Here is a 20,050-nt window from a genome sequence, read left to right on the forward strand (position 1 = left end):
TGTTTTGAGAAACGATGTACAAATGCGCTTTACACAATTGATGTGTGTATGGATTGGGATAACAGTTGTATGAGCCCCTAATAAAATGTTAAAATTTAAAAAAAAATTAAAAAAAAGAAGATGGAGAGAAACCCGGGGAATGACAGCAAAGAGAAGATGAGTCTTACTGCTTTTCTACTCTGTGGTTTAACATATCGCTCTGTTCAAAAAAACAAAGCTGTTTTTTTTAAACATGATTTTAAATGTATTGGTGGCATCACAGGTTACACGCTGGGCTGCCAACCAGTTAGCAGGTTGGACGCATCAGACGCCGTACCAGAGAAAGACAAGCTTTCCGCTCCTGGAAACGTCCACAGGCTGACACCGAGGGGGCAGTTCTCCTCTGTGCTCTACACTGTGTGGCGCGGGAATCGACTCGCTGGCAGTGAGTTGAGGTTTAAACTGTATACTAATCGTCAGTCATTATCGGAGCTACTAAAGAGTGAATTTTATGTAGAATTTTAATGACCAAACAGGTGCAGACTGGACCACCTTATCACGTCCAAGTGGATGCTCACAGTTGGCCCCGTCTTCGATCTCCCCCATGCTGGGCGGCAATGCAGACTGCTGTGACCACAGGGCTGTCATTGGCTGACTTTCAGGAGTGACTGTCAGGCCTTTCTTCCTGCTCAGTCTTAGTCTCAAAGCTTCCACGGAGACCAGCTCAGTGTCATCGCTGCCCTGGCTGGCTGACGGGCGGGGGCTGTGCATGAGGTGCACTGGCAGGAATCAAACCCGAGGCTGCCACACGGACGGGCACGATGTGCCTCGGAGTCCCTGCTGCCCCCTCCTCTCCGAGGTAGAAGCAAGATTCCCTTACTGAACTTCCAAGAGGGGCTGCCGCCCCCTCCTTGCCACAGTCCAGACCAGTGCCACACAAAGAAGTGGTGAGTTTAGGTGCCGAGTCAGAGCCAAGGCCGCCAGTGACGGCAGTGTCGCTGCTGGACGACGGACTAAAGGCTAAAGATGAGCAGGCAGGACGGGCGGGAGAGGCCACGTCTGAGGGAACACGGAAACACAGGGCATGCTGAGAAACTGGCCAGAAAGAACCAGGAGAGCCCACATTGCACTGCAAGCTTCGCCTTCTTCCATATTCCCCCGGGACCTGGGTCAGTTGACTATTTCCCCCTCAAATACAATGCCAAGCTGGGGGTCAAAGACAACTCCCACGGAATGGCTTTATTCCTGCTAGCCCTGCGCCACTGGGCACCATTCAGATGCCCGCCCAGGAATGATCTACCTGGGGCACTAGCTCTCCACACCCCTCCACCCCCCGCCCCGCCCCACAACTTCCCTTCCAAGAACATCCCCAGATGACTCCAGCCTTCCCTCCTCCACAAACTGGGAGCGCCCCTTCAGCTCACACCTCTGCTGAAGCAGCGGTTCAGAGAAAACCCTCTCAACCCTGAGCCCCACCACCTCAAGCTCCATAGACCAGCACCAGCACTCTTGCTGAGTGACTCTCCAGGCCACACCATTCTGCTCCCAAGGGGCTCGGTCCTCTTTCCTGTCCAAGTGCCAGAGCCAAGTTTTCTTCTCCCACTTGCAGAGAGGGATCTAGCTCATCTCTCTCCTCTAAACTCCTGCCAGGCCTGTTCCACTTTGCTGGGCTTGGTCCTTTCAAGAAGTTCACGCAACCACCTTCATTCATACCATCATCTCTCTGGAAATTACATTTGCAAATCTCCCGTGAGGTCCCCCCCTTTTTCTCCCTGCTTGGCTGCCCTCTCCCAAATCAAGCGTTCCCTCTCCTCCCCCTGAGACAAGGACGAGAACACACCTGACGTTGGACCTTCCGAACCGGATTCCCAGGAGACTGAATCAGTACTGGAATTACTTAGGGCTGGGACTCCGGGATTCTTTGCCAGGTTAACACCATATACTCAACGATCTAAGTCAGTGGTTCTCGACCTTCCTCATGCTGCGACCCTTTAATACAGTTCCTCATGTGGCGGTGACCCTCCCCAACCATAAAATTATTGCTGTTGTTACTTCATCACTGTCATTTTGCTACTGTTATGAATCGGGGGACCCCTGTGAAAGGGTCATTGGACCCCCAAAGGGCTCACCACCCACAGGTCACCGTTGCATCATTGCAAAGCTTTCCCCTGACCTTCAATAAGAAGTCTTTACACATCCTACGACTGAATCTCATGTTTGTTTGTTTTGCCTGTTCCTCCCTGCAAAAGAGCACACCCCTCCCAAGCAATTCCTAAGAAACCCATCCACGAAACACAGGCTGAGCTGGCTTCTGGGCCACAGCTGTATTGCTGTGGGGGGGCCTGGTGTTAACAGTTCCCAACCCTGAAATCTTTAAAGGATTAATAAAATGTAAGTTTATTCAGCTATCAAAGAGCCTCTCTTCACCCTCAAAAAAATCTCACCACGGTGGAGTCAATTCCAACTCACAGCGACCCTATAGGGCAGAGCTGAACTGCCCTGTGGATTTTGGGGCTTGTACATCTTTATGGGAACAGATATCTACACCTTCCTCCCAAGGAGCTGGTGGGCTTGAACCCCCTTTGGGGGTCCAATGACCCTTTCACAGGTGGGCCCAGCCCAACACATAACCCGCCACCTGGGCTCCTCCAGCCCTCCCTAAAGTCTGTTTCATCTGTGCTCCTTTTCAGTTTTCTTTTTAATACAGAGGAGGGGGCTTCAAAAAGTTCACGGGAAAATGGAACTGAGATATAATGGAGTTTTTCCACAAACGTTTTAAAGCTTCCTCCTCTGTAATAAAACACTGGCCATTCTACAACCGACACCGCACGATTCTGACATGAATTAGGTCTAGGTGTTGGTCAGTCATCACCCTTTCCAGTCCCCCAAATTTCTATCTCCCTTAACTGAAGCTCAGTGCTCCCTAAGCAGGGAGGCATCCTCCCGCACACATCCTCCCAGCCCTGCGCGCCGCTGAGAGGAAACTCCGGTCCCTGTGTTCCTGCTAGCTTGGGAAGCCAATTTCCATGGAAGCCCTGGCAGGTTGCATGACACACACTGCCTTGGCAGCCCCAGGCCTGGCCTGACTCACAGGAGAAGAGTCAAGGAGCATCCCAGAAGCCGGGATTCGGACAGTTTCACAGCTGTTCGTCTGGCCTGTGTTGTTAGTATCCTTGGGAGGTCTCAAAATGTTTGTGGATGGATGGAATGAAAAGATAATGGAAGTGGTCGTCACCAAGGCTTTTAGAATGCAGCTTCGGATCTGCTTTGGACAAGACCACAAAAAAATTTCCCAAGAGGTTTTTGCTCTTTTCTTGCGACCTTGCTAGCATCCCACCAACTGGGGGCACCAACTGCTGAGATCTACACTCATAGGATTATTAAAGCTACACATTTTCTACAGGCTCGAGCATGAAACTCAGTGAAGTTTTAGTTTTGTGCAGAAAAAAATTTTAAAAATAAATAAGCGATCATGGAAATGTCTCATGAACTTTGGGAAGCCCCTTGGACTTAATTAACGGGCACTGCTGCCTACGAGCTACAGAACTGATCCTGAGCAGCTCTGAGTAGGTCACCGTTGGCCGGCAGCACTGAGACAGACTTTGGGGATTGTCTGTAGCCGGAGACGATGAACATGACCCCTAGACTCCTCACCCACCTAGCCACAGTGGCACCCAGTCACAGACACACATACCTGAAAAAAAAGTCACATACATGCAGAAAGTCACACCCAGGCACAGAAATACAGTCACAGGTATCAATGCACATGCTGACCCACACAAGCATGCATGCCAACACGCACACGTCCATGCAACCTCAGGAATCATCCCAGCAAGCAGAGTTTAAATACCAAAAAAAATGGCCTTACCTTCTTCAGAGGGAAAGCTCACTCTCCCAGGAACAATGCCTTTCCTCGGGAGCCACCCTCCAATCCCGTGCGTGTCTCTGCAGTGCTGTGGTCACCGGTGCTCAGCACGAAACACTTTCAGGTGCTGGAGGAATTCCGGCTTTTATAACCCACAGAGACTGGCCCAAATTGTATAACTGCTCTAACAAATCAGAAATGCTGCTGGCGTTACACCACAGCCCCCACCTGGTTCCCGACGGTTACTGCATGCTGCTGTGAGTCTCCTCCTCTGTGTGAGCCCACAGGGCAAGCTATTACAGAAACCAGATGCTGAGCTTACGTGTCTGAAATGCGCATAAATAAAGGAAATAGAAGCCTCTGTCTCCAAACCCTTTGGCTCAATGCGAGCCGGTCCACCCACACTGCTCCCAGCTCTGTGAAAAGGTGGATTCATTTTTACTCTTTGGTGATATCTCATTACCCCAATGGGGAGGTGGGGGATACACATACTGACCCAGACATGCATACATGCGGGAAGGGGGGGTTGTCTAGAAAGACAACTGTTTCCCAAGATAAAGAACTTCAAACCAAAACCCAAACGCTGTCATCAAGTCGATCCCAACTCATGGTGACTTTAGTGGGCAAGGTAGAAGGGCCCCAGCGGTTCCCGAGACTGGAACTCTTTATCGGAGTAAAAAGCCTCAGCTTTCTCCCGAGGAGCGGCTGGTGGTTTCAAACTGCTGATCTTGTAGTCAGCAGCCCAATGCATAACCACTAATCCACCAGGGCTCCCGAAGAACTTCAGGAGAAGAAAACTAAATCTCAAGGTGTGATACCGTCACTAAATCTCAAGGTGTGAGAGCTTCATTAAACGGCTTGGCAAAGGCCACCAACCGTTGTGGTGGTATAGGGGCAACCGAGCCGAGTTCCACGTGGTATCCGGCAGCAGGGCCCTGCTGGAGAGGTCCCACTGAACAGAACGATGCCGTGAAGACGCAACCAAGGCTAGCCCAGACGGACAGTCTGAGACCAGAAGACTCACGCCAGAGTCATCCAGGGCCAGAGGGCAGACTTCCTTCCTGCACCTGGTGTGGGCCAGTCTGGCCAGAAACTTGGGCAATGGGTGCCTTCTGCCCTCTGGGATGTGTCTGTGGGAGGGTACGACTGTGCCCATCTCCCCAACACCAGACTGCACTTCCCAAATCCAAACAGGGCCCTTGGGGATCAAACGTTGTACCAGGCAGAAGGGGCACAGCGGCAGGGCAGGCGAGGGGCAGGCAACCCTCCAGAGAAAAGCAGCCGCAAGTATTAATTGTCCACGAGTGCCCTCGGGGAGCCCGGCACAGGGCAGAAGAGGAAGAGGTGACCTGCCTGGAGCAGGGGCCCTCAGAAGACCTGGGGGTGGGCTGGGAGCCGAGGCCCACCTCTACATGTGACCAGGACAGGACACAGCCCACACAGGATACACCCCACTTGGCTGGTACAACATGTTGAGCGAGGTAGACCAGACGGCCCTGACTCCCGGGAAAGCCACTAGGGAAAACCTTCAAAATGCCCTATGGAAAGACACTCCGGTTCATACAGTCCAAGAACTCGGCTCCGGATATTCTGTGGAAGGCTCTAACCTGGTAGGAAATCCGCTGCAGGAGCCCGAAAAAATGTCACAGACATGTGACATGTACAAATAAAGACAAAGGATCAGTCACGGGACGAAAGTGCCTGAAACCAACCAACAGGTGTTGTGGGTGGGGGGGGCATATAAGGAAACGAAAAACACAGCATTCACTCAGAAAGGAAAAAAGCGAAGTGAAACGGTAGAAAACAGAAACAAGGGTGGAGAGCAGGCTGGAGGGGCAAGGAAAGAGGGGCGACGGAAAAACCGAACCAGCGGAGGCGAAAGAGTGGGGGCCAAGACAGGAAGAATCAATCCGTGCCTCTTAATTGGGTTTAAAAACAAAAGGAACAAAGAAGCCAGTCACAAAGGTCACCACCAAATGTATGACTTCATGTATGTGAAATGTCCAAAGCGGCAGATTATAGGCACAGAAAGTAGGTCCCTGGCTGCCCGGGGCTGGGGCGGCGCTGCGTGGGGGATGGAAAGGCCCCCCGGTCAGTTTGCTGGTGCTGGCTCTGTGAACGTAGGGAAGCGCCCTTCAACCACGTGAACTTGAGCTTTGTGTGGCATGTGAACTATATCTCAATAAAGCTTTTTCTTAAAGAGGCTTATGGAGACAGGAACGAGTAGAACAGGCTGGATCACAGCTATCCTATAAAACGAATTCAAAAATAAACCCACAGAAAAATCTGGCTAGGGATTACAAGGGCACACCAATTTCCGGCAAAAGAGAAACCTACACACCCTTTGTGCCCAGGCTCACTGAACCACCACCATCCCGTCCCTTACGGATGAGAGTCGCAGACATACACAGGGAGGGCAGTCGTATTTAAAGAGTTGCTACTTAAAGCGCAGCAGTAATTATGGTGAACCCAAGATTACCCCCAGCAGCACTAAACGCCAGGGGACAAACGAAAATAACCATCGGGAGGAAAATGAGGAAGGTTTTCTCTAAGGTTTCCACACCCACACAACTTGCCTTTCGCGTGTGGAATCCAAGGGAAAGGTAGTCTTTAAGAAACATAGGCATGAGAGCGGGGTGGGGGTGGGGGGTGGGGGGGTGTTACATCCAGAGAGATCACTATTATATAATCCGTGTGAACCTGGTTATATAACTGAATGCATATGTCCAATTCTTCTGTCAACCTAACCTGAATAATGTAACCCATCATGAAGAACAACGAAGCATATCAAACAAGGTAACACTCATAAAGATTGAAGAGAGCTGTGTGATTAACCATGACAACTGAAGAAATTTGCGGGGGGGTGGAGGGATTATTCTAAATATTTTTCACTATGAGAGGAAAGACTATTACCCTGTTTCCCCGAATATAAGACAGTGTCTTACATTAATGTTTGCTCCCAAAGATGCGCTAGGTTTTATTTTCAGGGGATATCTTATTTTTCCATGAAGAATACGGTACACATTTATTGTTGAACAACAAAAAAAGGAAATTTACTATATACCTGTATATGGTACGGTAGTAGTTGTCCTCACAAACCAGCATAACCAGACAAACTGTGAATCCGTCAGTATCAAGAATTTCTTGTTACTATTTCCATGGACAACAATCTATGGTACATTTACTCACAGTCTATGGTACATTTACTCGCACTGCCTGCCTGCTCCCACTGAGCTGCGGCAGTGGTGCCCGCCGCTATAGTCCAGAGTCCAGAGTTACAGTAGCTTCAGGGGGCCTTATTATCGGGGATGCCTTATGTTCGGGGAGGTCTTATTTTCGAAAGATGCCTTATATTTCAGTGAGAGGCAAAACTGTAAGTAGGTCTTATTTTCAGGGATGTCTTACTTTCGGGGAAACACGGTAGAATGGGATACAGGACACAGAATAAATTCTTGGAGGTAGGTTGAATTCAGTTAATTTTTTAAATACCCTGATGGTATCAAAATAGAAATTGTAAGCCCTGAGCCCTACACAAGAATAAGCAGTTGCTGCCGAGTCGAGTCTGCCCTGTGCCAAGCCCATGTGTCCTGGACCATAACTGTGCCCCACAGGCTTTCCCATAGATGATTTTTTCCCAAATAGAGCGTCTGTTTCCAAGGCACCTCTGGTTGGGCTCAAACCGACTAATAAGCTTTGACCTTCTGCCACCTATCCACTGCCAGTGAGTCAAGTCCAATTCCTGTGACGCCCCTGGCTTCCCAGGCTGTAACGCTCCACATGGGCAGCCAGCCTCCTAACACGCTCCCTTGAAGTGGCTAGTGGGTTTGAACCCCTGGCCTTGTGGTTAGCAGAACAAGGCTCACCTTACAGTGCCACCTGGGCTCCTAAGGACTTGGACACAAGAAGAAAGCAACCTAATGCTGCTTTTTTGCCTTTTCTTTAAACAGACTAAATCCCAATCAAGTGCTCAATGGAGAAAAGTGGGAACGTATGCAATGCACGACAGGATGTCAATCTTTATGTTCTGACCATTGTTTTCCTGACATCAAAAGGAAACCCCTAATTGTTCGAAACACAGAAGAAATGGCTAAGTCTTCATAAACATACCTACCCGGCTCTAGAGCAGGTTTTGTGATTTTGTATTAATTAGAGGCTCTAACCAAAATGATGACATTCAAACTCAAACCCCTTCCTGACCATCGACTCCTTTTGGACGCATAGGGGCCTACTTCAATCTCCGAGCCTGTCAATAGCTATGGGAGCACACAGCTGCATCTTTCTCCTGTGGAGCAAGCAGCTCATGGGTCCGAACCAGGAATCTTGCCATCAGCAACCCACTGACTATCCCACAGCACCAATATAATAGGGCTGACAAAAACAACAAAGAGATCTTTGCCCAACGGCTAAAGATCATTTTGAGAAATACCTTTCATGTCACCAGGACACAGTGAAACCTTGCACCAAAGGGTAAATTTCTATTTCTCATTGTCTGGCGTCAATAAGGTGGTTAAAATATACTAATCCCAAAAGTTCAACCGCCCTGGTCATTTTATAACCTCCCATATAATCATATGGGTTAGGCAAGAAAGGGGCTGTAAAATTACCTTTACAATGAAGCACCAAGGAGAGTTTTAACGATTTTTTTAAAAATACCTGACATGAAAAGAAATTAAATCACGAGAAAGGAAATTAGCTAGAAAGTAAGCCACTGAACTGTCGATGACAGATAAATCTGATGACAACAGAACACATTCAAGATGGTTCTTAAACAAACCTCCTGAGGCAGACAACCATCTTCCATTCAAAAACGCACCAGGCCTAGGTGGCCTCCCGGCCCCTCATGACTCCCCAAGTCCCCCGAGGAACCCCAGAGCACTGGGAGGGGACGCAACCTACATAGCCTTACGGAACTGGGCAAAGCCAAGAGCAGAAAACGGAGCTGGTTCCGTGGTGAAGCCTGAGAAACCTGGAGCCTGACGGCAGTGTCGGAAACCCACCGGAGCAATTCTATGAGTTGGAACTGACTCGATGGATGGAGGGTTTGTTTTGAATGTAGGGTATAGGATAAGCATCAGGCTGCTAACCACAAAGTCAGTAGTTCAAATCCACCAGTCACTACAAGGGAGAGAGATGAGGATGTCTGCTCTACGAAAGATTTACTCCGAAACCCTACTCTGTCCTAGAGAGGCTCTGTGTTGGAACTGACTTGATGGCAGTGACTGATTACGTAAGGTTAGCAAATCCAGGAGCAAAAATGGGGGTGGGAGGGAAGAACCCTGAAACTTGGACAAATACAGGGAAAAGTTTAATCTTCACAAATAATTACCCATTTTAAAAATATCTAATTTGCATAAAAGAATCTGGTATCCTAATAAAACAATTTTTTTAAAAAGATAACGGTCCAGGGCTCATGTAGAAAGCAAATGTTTTGAGAATGATGATGGCAACAAATGTACAAATATGCTTGACACAATGGATGGATGTATGGATTGTGAAGAATTGTACAAGCCCCCAATAAAATGATTTAAAAGGGGAAAAAAAGATAATCTGGTATGCTCTGCCTTTGAAGGGAAGCATCTAATCTACAAGCGGGCTTTAAAAGGCTATGGAACAATTCCATTATCTTTTGATTTCATTTTCCCGTGCACTTTGAGTCCCTCTGTTTGTGCACGTGCACATGACGTGTCTATGAAATGACACTTGCCGTCATCAGACCACAGCAACTAGGCGAATTCCTGAGAGTGAAGGCAGCCTCATCCTTCTCCCTTGGCTTGAACCCCCAGCTCTGCACTTAGCCCAATGCCTAATCCTCAGGGCCACAGGGCTTTTATAGCTACACAAAATGTGTACCATCTCTTTGTTACTTAACCCCACAGCTTTCTTCTCTTCATTTTCTCTTAAAAATCTCTGACACGGATTATATGAATGTCTTCCAGTAGGTAGAACATCCTTTTTTTAATTAGCGGAGGAAAACATTCGGAAAAGTGAGAGACCGAAGGAATGGTGAGCCACTGCCTGTGGCTCTCCATTTCAAACCACAGAAACTGGTTGAACCACTACATGCCCATCTTACAAGCCCTGCTGAAGATCTCGATGGGCAGGGAACGCAAACATCCCATAAACCATTCAATGAGAATTTCAGTGGCTGCAAGTTAAAAAAGCGAGAGCAAAATTAATAGAAATTTCATGAAATATAGATAAAGCAGCAGCGGCAAAATAAAAGAACAATGCTACGGTAAACAACTAAAAGATTTTTTTTTTTGAGAAATTGTAACTCAGAATGCATGTCTCAACACAGACACAATCTGTCGCTGAAACATTACATACTGATCTGCAGGCACAAGGGTTAAGCGCTCGGCTGCTAACAAAAAGGGCAGCAGTTTGAACCCACCAGAGACTCCCGGGGGGAAAGACCTGGAGCAATCAGCTCCCATAAAGGCTACTCGTGGTAAGAAGGTGGAGGAGCCACGCCTTCTACTCCGTCCATTCCGGTCAATGAATTGATGACACATCACAACGACATTGTAAAACAGCAACTGTGATGGAAGGGTATCAGCTGAACAAGAACTACAGTACTTTGATCTTGTGATAAGACAATCTGGGAAAAACTAAATTTCTAGAAACACTGAAAGCAGCTGCATTAACAGCACCCTCTAGTGTTAGAATATTTATTGGCATCTGGTAAGAAAAAGAAAAACCATTTTTATAGGCACACGTCCTCGAAATCTCACTGCCATCTGGGCAATGCCGGCTCATAGCAACCCCGCTGTGGGTTTCCGACACTAACTGTTTACGACACTAACTGTTTACGGGAGGGCGCAGGAAGTGCTGTCTTTCTCCAGTGGAGCTGCGCTGGCTTCGAACTGCCGGTCATGCAGCTCGCAGCCCAACACTTTGCCACTATTCCACCAGGGCTCCAACATACACATAAGCACACAAAAGTATGAATATGCCCCTTTATCTCAGAAGTATTTTAAATTGTATACTCCTAGCTAGTTTAATGATACTATTATGAGAATTACCCGCGGCCCCACGGGGGTTACTTATAGTTTCTCTCCAGAAGCTCCCACTACAGTGGAATAGGGAACAATATAAACCTCAGACATATGAATGGAGATATATGAGCTTGCACTTAACCACCTGCCCTGACCTAAAAGCCCTCACTTTGCATGAGGCAGCCCTGCTCAATAATACCCTCATGAAGGGATCGCTGAAGACATGGGTGCCATCGCAAAGCATGGTGGAGAAAGCAGATGGTGCCAGGCTATCAGAAAGAACAGTGCCTGGGGTCTTAAACGTTTGTCTTAAATAAGCAGCCATCTAAGTGAGGTCTCGGCTACGCGTCAGCCTGTGTGACACAAACTCTCTGCCTAGCGTCAGCTCTGACTCACAGCCCTTTGAGTTTCCTAGACTGAAACTCTTAGTACAAGTCTCCACCTTGCTCCCTCAGAGTTCGCTGGTGGTGTCAAACTGTTAGCAGCCCAACATGTAACGATGTGTGATACAAATATTGTAAACTCTAAGATCAGAAGAAGTAACTGTGCTAGAGCTTAAATTCTGAGCCCTCAGTTTGCAGGTTATGGTTAACAGTGAAGACCAAAATCCATTTACAGAGGGCCCAGAGGGATTTCGCCTCCAGTAAATTCCCCTCCGACCACTGACCAGGGTTATAAATAGCATTGCCCTCAGACAGGGTCCGTCAGAAAAATGAATTCAAGCAGGCATAGTTAGGTCACCTTTTAGCATCTTATCACTTGTGTCTCCCTTTCATCCATTTTAAATGTGTTCTAGTTTTTTATCCTTTTCTGCTTTCTTCTCGATCAAGGATTTTCTGTATTTCACTTTGTTCCTGTTCTTGGTTTGTTGTTTTTTTGGTATGATTTTCTTCATATGAAATACATGACTCATAAATCTATGGAGATGTTATTAAGTAGATTAACAGCTTCTTAGGATTATGGCAGGAAAGTGTTATGGGAAAATGGGGAGCTAATAAGAATGAGTACAAAACCACTGTTCCACAATCGACTGTGGTGATGACTGTACAACTCTCTTTAAGATATTTAAACCACTGAAATGTATGGTCCATGAATCACATGTCAAGAAAACAATTTTTTTTCCAGCAGACAAAATTAAAACCCATTCTAATTTCGTATCCAACTTACCCCTGATTATCCATGGTGTTGACTCTGGTGGCAACTTGTGTTTCATTGCAAGTGTCCGAGAGCACCAGTTGTCTCTCTCATTCACAGAATTGGAGAAACCCTGGATGTTAAGCAGACAGCCAACTGAATCATGACATTTCCCAGTCTCCCTCATAGACAGACACGACCGGGCGACTAAGTTCTGGCCAGTGGGACATGAGTACCACTGCCACTGCTGCAGGAGCCATTCTGAATCCCATCAATGACTCAAAAGTTAAAGGTCAAACAATTTTAAAAACCCACAAAAGTACGTGCAAAGGACACTTCCACTTTTGTTATCCTGAGTGAGTCAGAGCAGCTAAAACCACACCCTAAAACACCATGCGTGCAGAGAGAAACTGACATGAATGCTAACAAGACAACAGATCTGGAAGGACCCTGCTGTGACATCTTCAAAAGGAAGTGGATCAGCAGGTCTTTCGAGCTTGATGGGGGAAGAGGCTGGATGCGGTTTCCCTCTAAGAGACTAAATGAACTGGCCAGGATGAAGGGGAAACATCTGGGAGAGCTGAATGAATTCACTGTTCACCTGGACTATCGATCAAGGACTTACGAAGTTGGCCTCTTGGGCAGACACTTCCAAGACCGGGCACTCATCCTCATGCGGAAGGGCCAGCTCAGACTGTGTGCTGACAACACATGCCAGGATCCCAGCAGTGAGAGCAAGCACAAGGATCCACCGTTAGACCGAATCCTTCGCACTCCACACGCCCGTCCAGTGTGCCCGCTTCCATGATGCCAGGGAGGACAATGCGAAGATTGGTGGGACAACAGCACTGCCCTGAGACCTGGAAGCCAGAAAGGCAGCCCACTCTCAATGTTGGAAATGTAAGCTGGCCACAAACCATCTTGCTCTGTAAAATAAGGAAGTTGGCCTACATCTGGGTTTTCACACTACTCTTTTTAGCAACCTAACAGCATGCAGGCCCAAATTAAACTTTACTAAAAGGCTGGGGGCTGGGGGGAATCACACAAGTAGGTGAATGGTGCCATTAAAACGAAGACCCAACAATCTTCCCAGTAATCTTTCAGTAGGCATTTTCCAGAAACAAACACAAGTCCAACTGATGGACCAAAGACTCTATAACGCAATCAACTTCCATCCGCAAGAAAATACATTGATCAAATTGTATAGCCATACCCTGAAATGCTATACTTTATTATATCGGTTCTTTATCATTATTTAGTTCCTATAACGCTCTGACTTTGAATTAAAGAAAAACTATTCAAAACCAAAAAGGGTGACAGCCATGGAAGACACTAAGAATATCCATCTTGGGGACAACTCACAGGTTGCCATAAAACCTGCTGTTTAAAATTTCTGTCGCTTGTCCCCCTGGGGTGGCTTGTGTGTTGCTGTGCTGCAGGAAGCCATTGTCACAGGTATCTCAAATGGCAGCAGGGTCACCCAAAGTGAACAGGATGCAGCAGAGCATCCAAAGTCAGAACAGGCAACGAAGAAGGACTTGGCCGCCCACTTCAGAGGAAGGAGCCGTTGGAAACCTCATGCAGAGCTTCGAAGCTCTGTCAAAAACAACGCCCAGACAAAGGAAGCAGAACACCGTCAGAGGTACTGCCGGCAGATGGGCCCCCCGGGTCCGAGGACACTCGGGATGTACCGAGGAGGGGCTGAAGGGGAGTCGACCGTGATGACGTGAGTCAGATAAAGCCTGTGGATGGCGCCTTCAGGACCTTCATTGCTGGTGGGGCCCGACTCAAGGTAAAGAGAAACAGCTGCAAACATCTTCTAATGAATATAAACTTAGGAAGATTGGAAGTGGTCAAAAGTGAAATGGAACACATTAAGATCAATATCTTATGCACTAGTGAGCTGAAATGGACTGGTATTAGCCATTCTGAATCAGAAAAATCATATGATTCACGATGCCGTGAATAAGACTACCAAAACAAATAGGTCATTCCTTGTCAGAAAGAATCTTGCTAAACCCATCACGAAGGATAATCCCGTGACTGGATTACATCTATCCGCCTTCAAGGAGCTCCAGCCAATTCAACTATCCTTCAACTTTATGCAGCACCCACAAAAGCTAGTGATGAAAACACATTGAAGATTCTACCACCAATGTCAGTCTGCAGTTGATCAAACATGCCACGAAGATGCACTGATAAGTATTGGTGACCGGAAAGCAGGCGTTGGAACAAAGAGGAAAGAACAGGAGTAGAGTTGGTGATAGAAATGAAGCTGGAGATTTCGTGATAGAATTTTGCAAGCCCGATGACTTGCTCATAGCAAATGCCTTTTCTCAACAGCAGAAAGGGCGACTTTACACATGCACGTCCCCAGATGGGATACACAGAAACCACGTGGACTATATCTGTGGGGAAACGCGCTGGAGAAGGCTCCATATCAGCAGTTCAACCACAACAGTGGCTGACTTTGGAACAGAGTGTCAAATGCTCATACGTACGGCCAGGATAAAGCAAGTTCACAGGAGTCAAAACATGACCTTGAGCATGTCCCTCCTGAATTTCGAGAGCATCTCAAGAACAGATTTGATGCACTGAACATTAAGGACGGAGGGTCTGATGAACTGTGGGAGGACATCAAGATCACCATTCGTGAAGAAAGCAAAAGGTCATTGAAAAGACAGGAAAAAAAGGAAAGATCAAAGTGGATGTCGGAAGAAACTGAAATGTGCTATTAGTCATAGAGTAGCTAAAGCAAATGGAAGAATGAAGTCAAGGAGCTAATAGAAAATGCCACAGGGCAGTAAAGAAGGCAGAGCTAAATATTATATCGAAACGTGCAAGGGCACGGAATTAGAAAACCAGAAGCAGTTAGTTAGTTAATTGTGCCAGCCTGGCCGATAATCACATGTGGTGCTGGTTGAAAGGCGGAGGGATAAATGGGTGGTGAAGCCTCGCCTTTCTAGTTCTCGGGTCTCTTGCTTTGTGATGGTCGCACCAGGATGCAGCTGCTTTAGCAGCTTCCTGCTTCAGCTTGCAAGATTGACATCCTACAAGACATCCCCAAGAAGCCGCATGGACCTATCCCGATGCAGCCCTGGGTGCTGGAGCAGCCTTATGGAGACCCCTGCTAGTGCTGAGATGCTTATTCGTTTACTGACTCAGCTTTCCTCCTGCAGTCGGCATTATTGCCTCTGTTTTGTGAGGTGAAGGACTTTGTGGACTGGTGTTGGGTATGGGTTAATGTTGGACTTGTGGGCTTGGGCAGCATTGGGTTGGGATGTTTTCGTGATGCACATTTTCTTTGCATAAAACTCTCTCTTATACATGAGTTGCTGTGGATTTGTTTCTCCAAAGTACCTAGACTAATACACATATCTAAACCCAAAAGAGCCCAAGAAAACATTCAAGCTTTGGAGTGCAGTTTTGAAAGATTCTACAGGCAAAATATTGACTGATGCAGGAAGCATCAGAGAAGATGGAAAGAATACACAGCCACTGGACCAAAAAGGACTTGTCAGCACTCCACCACTTCAGAAGGCAGCATCTGAGCAAGAACCAGGGGTGCTGAAGGAGGAAGTTCAAACTGCACTGAACGCATTAGTCAAAAACACGGCTCTGGGAATTGACAAAATACCCACTGGAATGTTTCAGAAAGCTGAAGAAGCGCTGGAAGCATTCACTCGTCTGTGCCAGGATAATTTGAAAGATGGCTACCTGGCCGAATGACTGAAAAGAGATCCACATTTGTGCCCACTCCACAGAAAGGTGACCCAACAGAATGCTCAAACTATAGAAGGATATCATTGGTATCGCACACAAGTAAAATTTTACTGAAGATTATCCAACAACAGTTGCAACTGTACATTGACAGGGAACTGCCAGAAGTTGAGGCTGGATTCAGAAGAGGATGTGGAGCAAGGGATATCATTGCTGATGTCAGACGGTTCTTGGCTCAAAGCAGAGAATGCCAGGAGTCTGTTGACTTCTGCTTCGCTGACTATGCAGAGCCATTCATTCGACGGTGTGCAGCATAATAAACTGTGGATGAGCACCAGGGCGCTTCACGTGCTCATCCCGAACTTGTGCATGGATCAAGAGGCAGTTGTGGGAACAGAACAAGAGAATGCTGCATGGTTTAAAATTGGAAAAGGTGTGTGCAAGAGTGGTGTCCTCTCTATTTGCTTAATCTACATGCTGGGCAAACGTAAGAGAATCTGAATTCCATGAAGGAGTGCAGCATCAAGATTAGAGGATGACTTAGTATAGCTTGCTGTGCGCAAATGACACAACCTTGCTGGCTGGAAGTGAGGAAGACTTGAAGCCCTTGCTGATGAAGATCAAGGATTGTAGCCTTCAGTGTGGATTACAACTCAATGTAAGGAAGACCAAAATCCTCACAACTGCCAACAGCATGATAAAAGGAGAAAAGGTTGAAGTTGTCAAGGATTTTGTCTTGGGTGGATCCACGATCAATGCTCATGGAAGCAGCAGTGAAGAGATCAAAAGACATATTGCATTAGGTAAATCTGCTGCACAAGGCCTCTTCAGGGTGCTGAGCAAGGAGGTTACTTTGAGGACTAAGGTGCGCCTAACCCAAGCCATGGTATTCTCCATTGCCTCATATGCATGTGAAAGTTGGACACTGAATAAAGAAGACCATAGAAGAACAGATGCATTTGAATTGTGGGGCTGGAGAAGAATACTGAAAGTATCGTGTCCTACTAAAAGGACCAACTGATCTGGCTTGGGAGAAGTAAGGCCAGAGTGCTCCTTAGAGGAAAGGATGGCAGGACTTCATCTTGTATATTTTGGACAAATTGTCAGGAGAGACTAGTCCCTGGAGAAGGACATCATGTTTGGTAAAGTGGAGGGGCGGCGACAAAGAGGAGCCCCCTGGAGAAGTTGGACTGACATGGTTTGGTGACTGCATCCATGGGCTCAGGCACAGGAACAATGGTGAGGGTGGCACAGGACCGTACCGCGCGCCACTCAGTTGGGCACAGGGTGGCTATGGGTCGAAGCTGATTGAATGGCACCTACCAACATGAAAGTTTTGAATGAAATACCAGGGTGGATAATAATACACTTCTGTACATGTGACACCCTGGAAAACAGTAGCAGCATCAAGCCCCAAGTCTACAGCACCAGGTCCACCACCGTCGATAGTCACCATCTCTCCATCATTTGATTATGAAGGCGCTTCTGTACACAAGACGCTGATGGAACGACACTAAGTGTTAACCTTTAATCACCATCTATTTCTTTTTTATTTCTATCTAAACTGGAGAGGATTGGGGTGGGGGGAAAAGAGAGGCGCTCGGTGTGATGGACTGAGTGGTTACAACGAGGGGCTCAACTAGAACTACTGTGAGGTCGGCACTGGACCAGGCAGGGCTTTGTTCCACTGTCCATGGGGTCGCTGTAAGTTAGCACCTAGCAACCACGATAGCCTAGAGGCGGTCTTAAGATCTGCTTCTTTACTTTCACAGTCCTGTACACCCAGCATAACGGGCTATGAGCTGGGCTGCCAGCCACAAGTCGGTGGTTTGAAACCACTCTTTGGGAGGAAGAGGAGGCTTTCTGATCCCCTAGGCTGACAGCCTGGGAAACACAGAAGGGCAGACGGAGAAGAGGTGAAGAGAAAAACGAGAGGGTGCTGTCGGCCATTCAAACAGATGAGTTTGAAAAATGTTTCCATGAATGGAATCGCAGATTTGACAATATTAAGTGTAATGGAGCGTATTTTGAAGGTGATAAGGTTGTTGTGTAAAAAAAATTAAATACAGAGCTTTGGGGAAAAAATTCTGGGATTTTTTGGGGGGTGGGGCACCCCCCTGTACGTCAGGAGGGATCAGTACGTCAGGATATCATGCTTGACAAAGTGATGGAGCAGGGAACAAAAGGAAGGACCTGTCACAGGAAGGTGACGCCGTGGCTGCCACATGGGCTCCGGCAGGGGAACAATTGTGAGGCTGGCGCGGGTCAGGGCAGTGTTTCGTTCTGTTGTGCACACGGTCGCTATGGGTCGGAACTGACTGGATGGCACCTGACAACATGATAGTCCATACTCCAGGATCAAGTGTAGGTAGCTGGATGGTTCCAGTGTCCTCTTGGGCCAGTACCCCGACTATGCAAAACTCTGCTCTAAAGCACCCGTGAGAAGATAAGAGGGCAGGGCAACTAGAGAACTGGAAAAGGTACAACCAGAATAGATTAAATGAGGTGTCAGATCACCCTCGTCAGGTAAGGGCAAGGCTGTTGCTTAAGCAGGAACCCTCTGACCCTATTGGCAGAAACGCAGACTGCCTCAAGTACCTGGAGGAGCCACTGGGTAACCTCCAGTTGTTACCATGGGCTAGGACATAGCAACCGCTTCCCAACACGCTCCACCCTACAGAAACACATACGTTTATTAGGGCCCATTCATAGTAACGTCAACACATTTTGTTGGGTACAAAATAAGCCCGGGTATGTTTACAGTGGAATGAAGAGCCACAGGCACAATGAACTCCAGCCACAGGAGTTGACATAAGTAAACCTAGACCACTCAGTACTGAGTCAAAGCAGGTGGCAGAACACAAACTGTTATGAAAGGCTTTAAACCATATAATCAACAGTGTACATTCACTTACAAATACATATTATTCCCCTAATGCAAGAAAAAAACGTACACTAGTGAGTTACCTCAGGGACGGAAAGCAACGAGGTTAAGAAAGGGCACAAGGTATAGATGTAGGGGCTTCCAAAAAGCTCATGGGGGAAAAAATCCATTATCTTCTCATCCATGAACTCTGTGAAGGCCCTCTTCTATTAAAAAACAAAACAAAACCAAATAAACTTGAAGTGAATGTTTGGATATATGAAATCAATGTATGGTACACCTCTCTTTTTTTTTCTATTTGAAATTTTCTAATTAAAAACACACTTTTGATCAAAGGTATTATCCAGAAGGATACACAAAACACACAAAAACTGTTTTTTAAAAAAAAGCTGTTTCAAGGGAGGGGAATCTGGGGTCAGATAGGAGGGAGGCAGACTTGTCGCGCCTCTCTTTGTATCAGGTACCTATAGGCATTAACTATTTTTACATCACAAATAAACTAATCCCCTCTTTTACCTCAAACCTAGCCTTCCACACCTGCCTAAGTGATATTATTTAAGATAAGGAAAGATTACACAAGATGCAATTGAGGCTCAACTGTGTCCTGAATGAGTTCTACTCTCTAGTGAAGTCAATCAACACACCTCTCTCCAAGGGCCATGCCACTTCCCAACACTACCTTCAAGGAAAGCACAGCCTAGCCCCATCAGCTGTGGAGCAGGAGTTCTGGCACGGAGCAGTCCAAAGTTCTCATGCAACCTTGGGGTGAAGACTTTCAGAATTTGTTGCAACAGGTCTACAAAGACCATCTGTAGTGATTGCCTCATATCCTCTGTGGAAGCAAGTGGGCAGAGATGCATAACGAGAGCTGCCATTACTCAGTGCACTGTGAGGTAGGCAGACAGGAAGCTGAGGGAAGAGCATGTATCTGATGACTTCTTTTCTTAATGAACTAAGAAGCCGAGGTCATGTTGAGAGTAGAGGCAGGCCAAGGAGGCGAAGAAGGAAGGAAAGGATGAGTCAACAGATGGGCATGGAAAGGAAAAGGAAACCAACCCTAAGGGTCTACCTAAGGCCATGAACCCACAGTGGAGAAAAACCCCTTGCTAGCTGGTTTCTCTCCAGGTTCTCTCCAGAGTTCAACAGACAAGGAAGAGTGTTTAAAAAAAAATAAAAAACAGTGGGGCTACTCAGTTTCTGAGGGCAGGGCCATCCAACAAGTAAGGATGCCAGAATATGGGTAAGATGACAATGGTATGACTGGCTATGGAGCCCACTGTAGGCCAAGAAGGAAGAAAGAAGCCAGAGAATACCAGAGTCCCTGAGGACCACGTTGCACCAGAGGAGAAGAAATCAGGCCCACAAAGGACACGATGCCTGCGGAGTTAAGATTTTCGCAAGCCTGAAATGCCAAAAGATCCTGAGATGATCAGGACCATTGAAGCTAGCGTGAATGGGACATAGAAGTCCCGG

At 47.1% G+C, this 20,050-nt stretch overlaps 1 protein-coding gene and 1 non-coding gene across 3 annotated transcripts in view; one reads left to right on the plus strand and one right to left on the minus strand.

Moving 5' to 3' along the window:
- Nucleotides 1-20,050, minus strand: part of SLC23A2 (solute carrier family 23 member 2) — a 105,077-nt gene that overhangs the window by 75,534 nt on the left and 9,493 nt on the right. Inside the window, exon 1 of one of the 2 annotated variants that reach the window (XM_045295437.1) lies at nt 3,848-3,865. The exons of the other annotated variant lie outside the window; for it this stretch is intronic. The gene's annotated coding sequence lies outside the window, so the exon portion shown is untranslated. Of the gene's footprint in view, nt 1-3,847; nt 3,866-20,050 lie in introns of those variants that run through there. 2 annotated transcript variants of the gene reach the window in all.
- Nucleotides 3,205-3,331, plus strand: LOC115871383. Its single transcript, XR_004047260.1, has one exon. It is a non-coding gene; the product is annotated as a small nucleolar RNA SNORA32 (small nucleolar RNA).

Source organism: Echinops telfairi, unplaced genomic scaffold, assembly GCF_000313985.2.
Source record: "Echinops telfairi isolate 266 unplaced genomic scaffold, ASM31398v2 ScPeMD7_5592;HRSCAF=6446, whole genome shotgun sequence".
In the NCBI taxonomy this organism is placed as follows: Eukaryota; Metazoa; Chordata; class Mammalia; order Afrosoricida; family Tenrecidae; genus Echinops; species Echinops telfairi.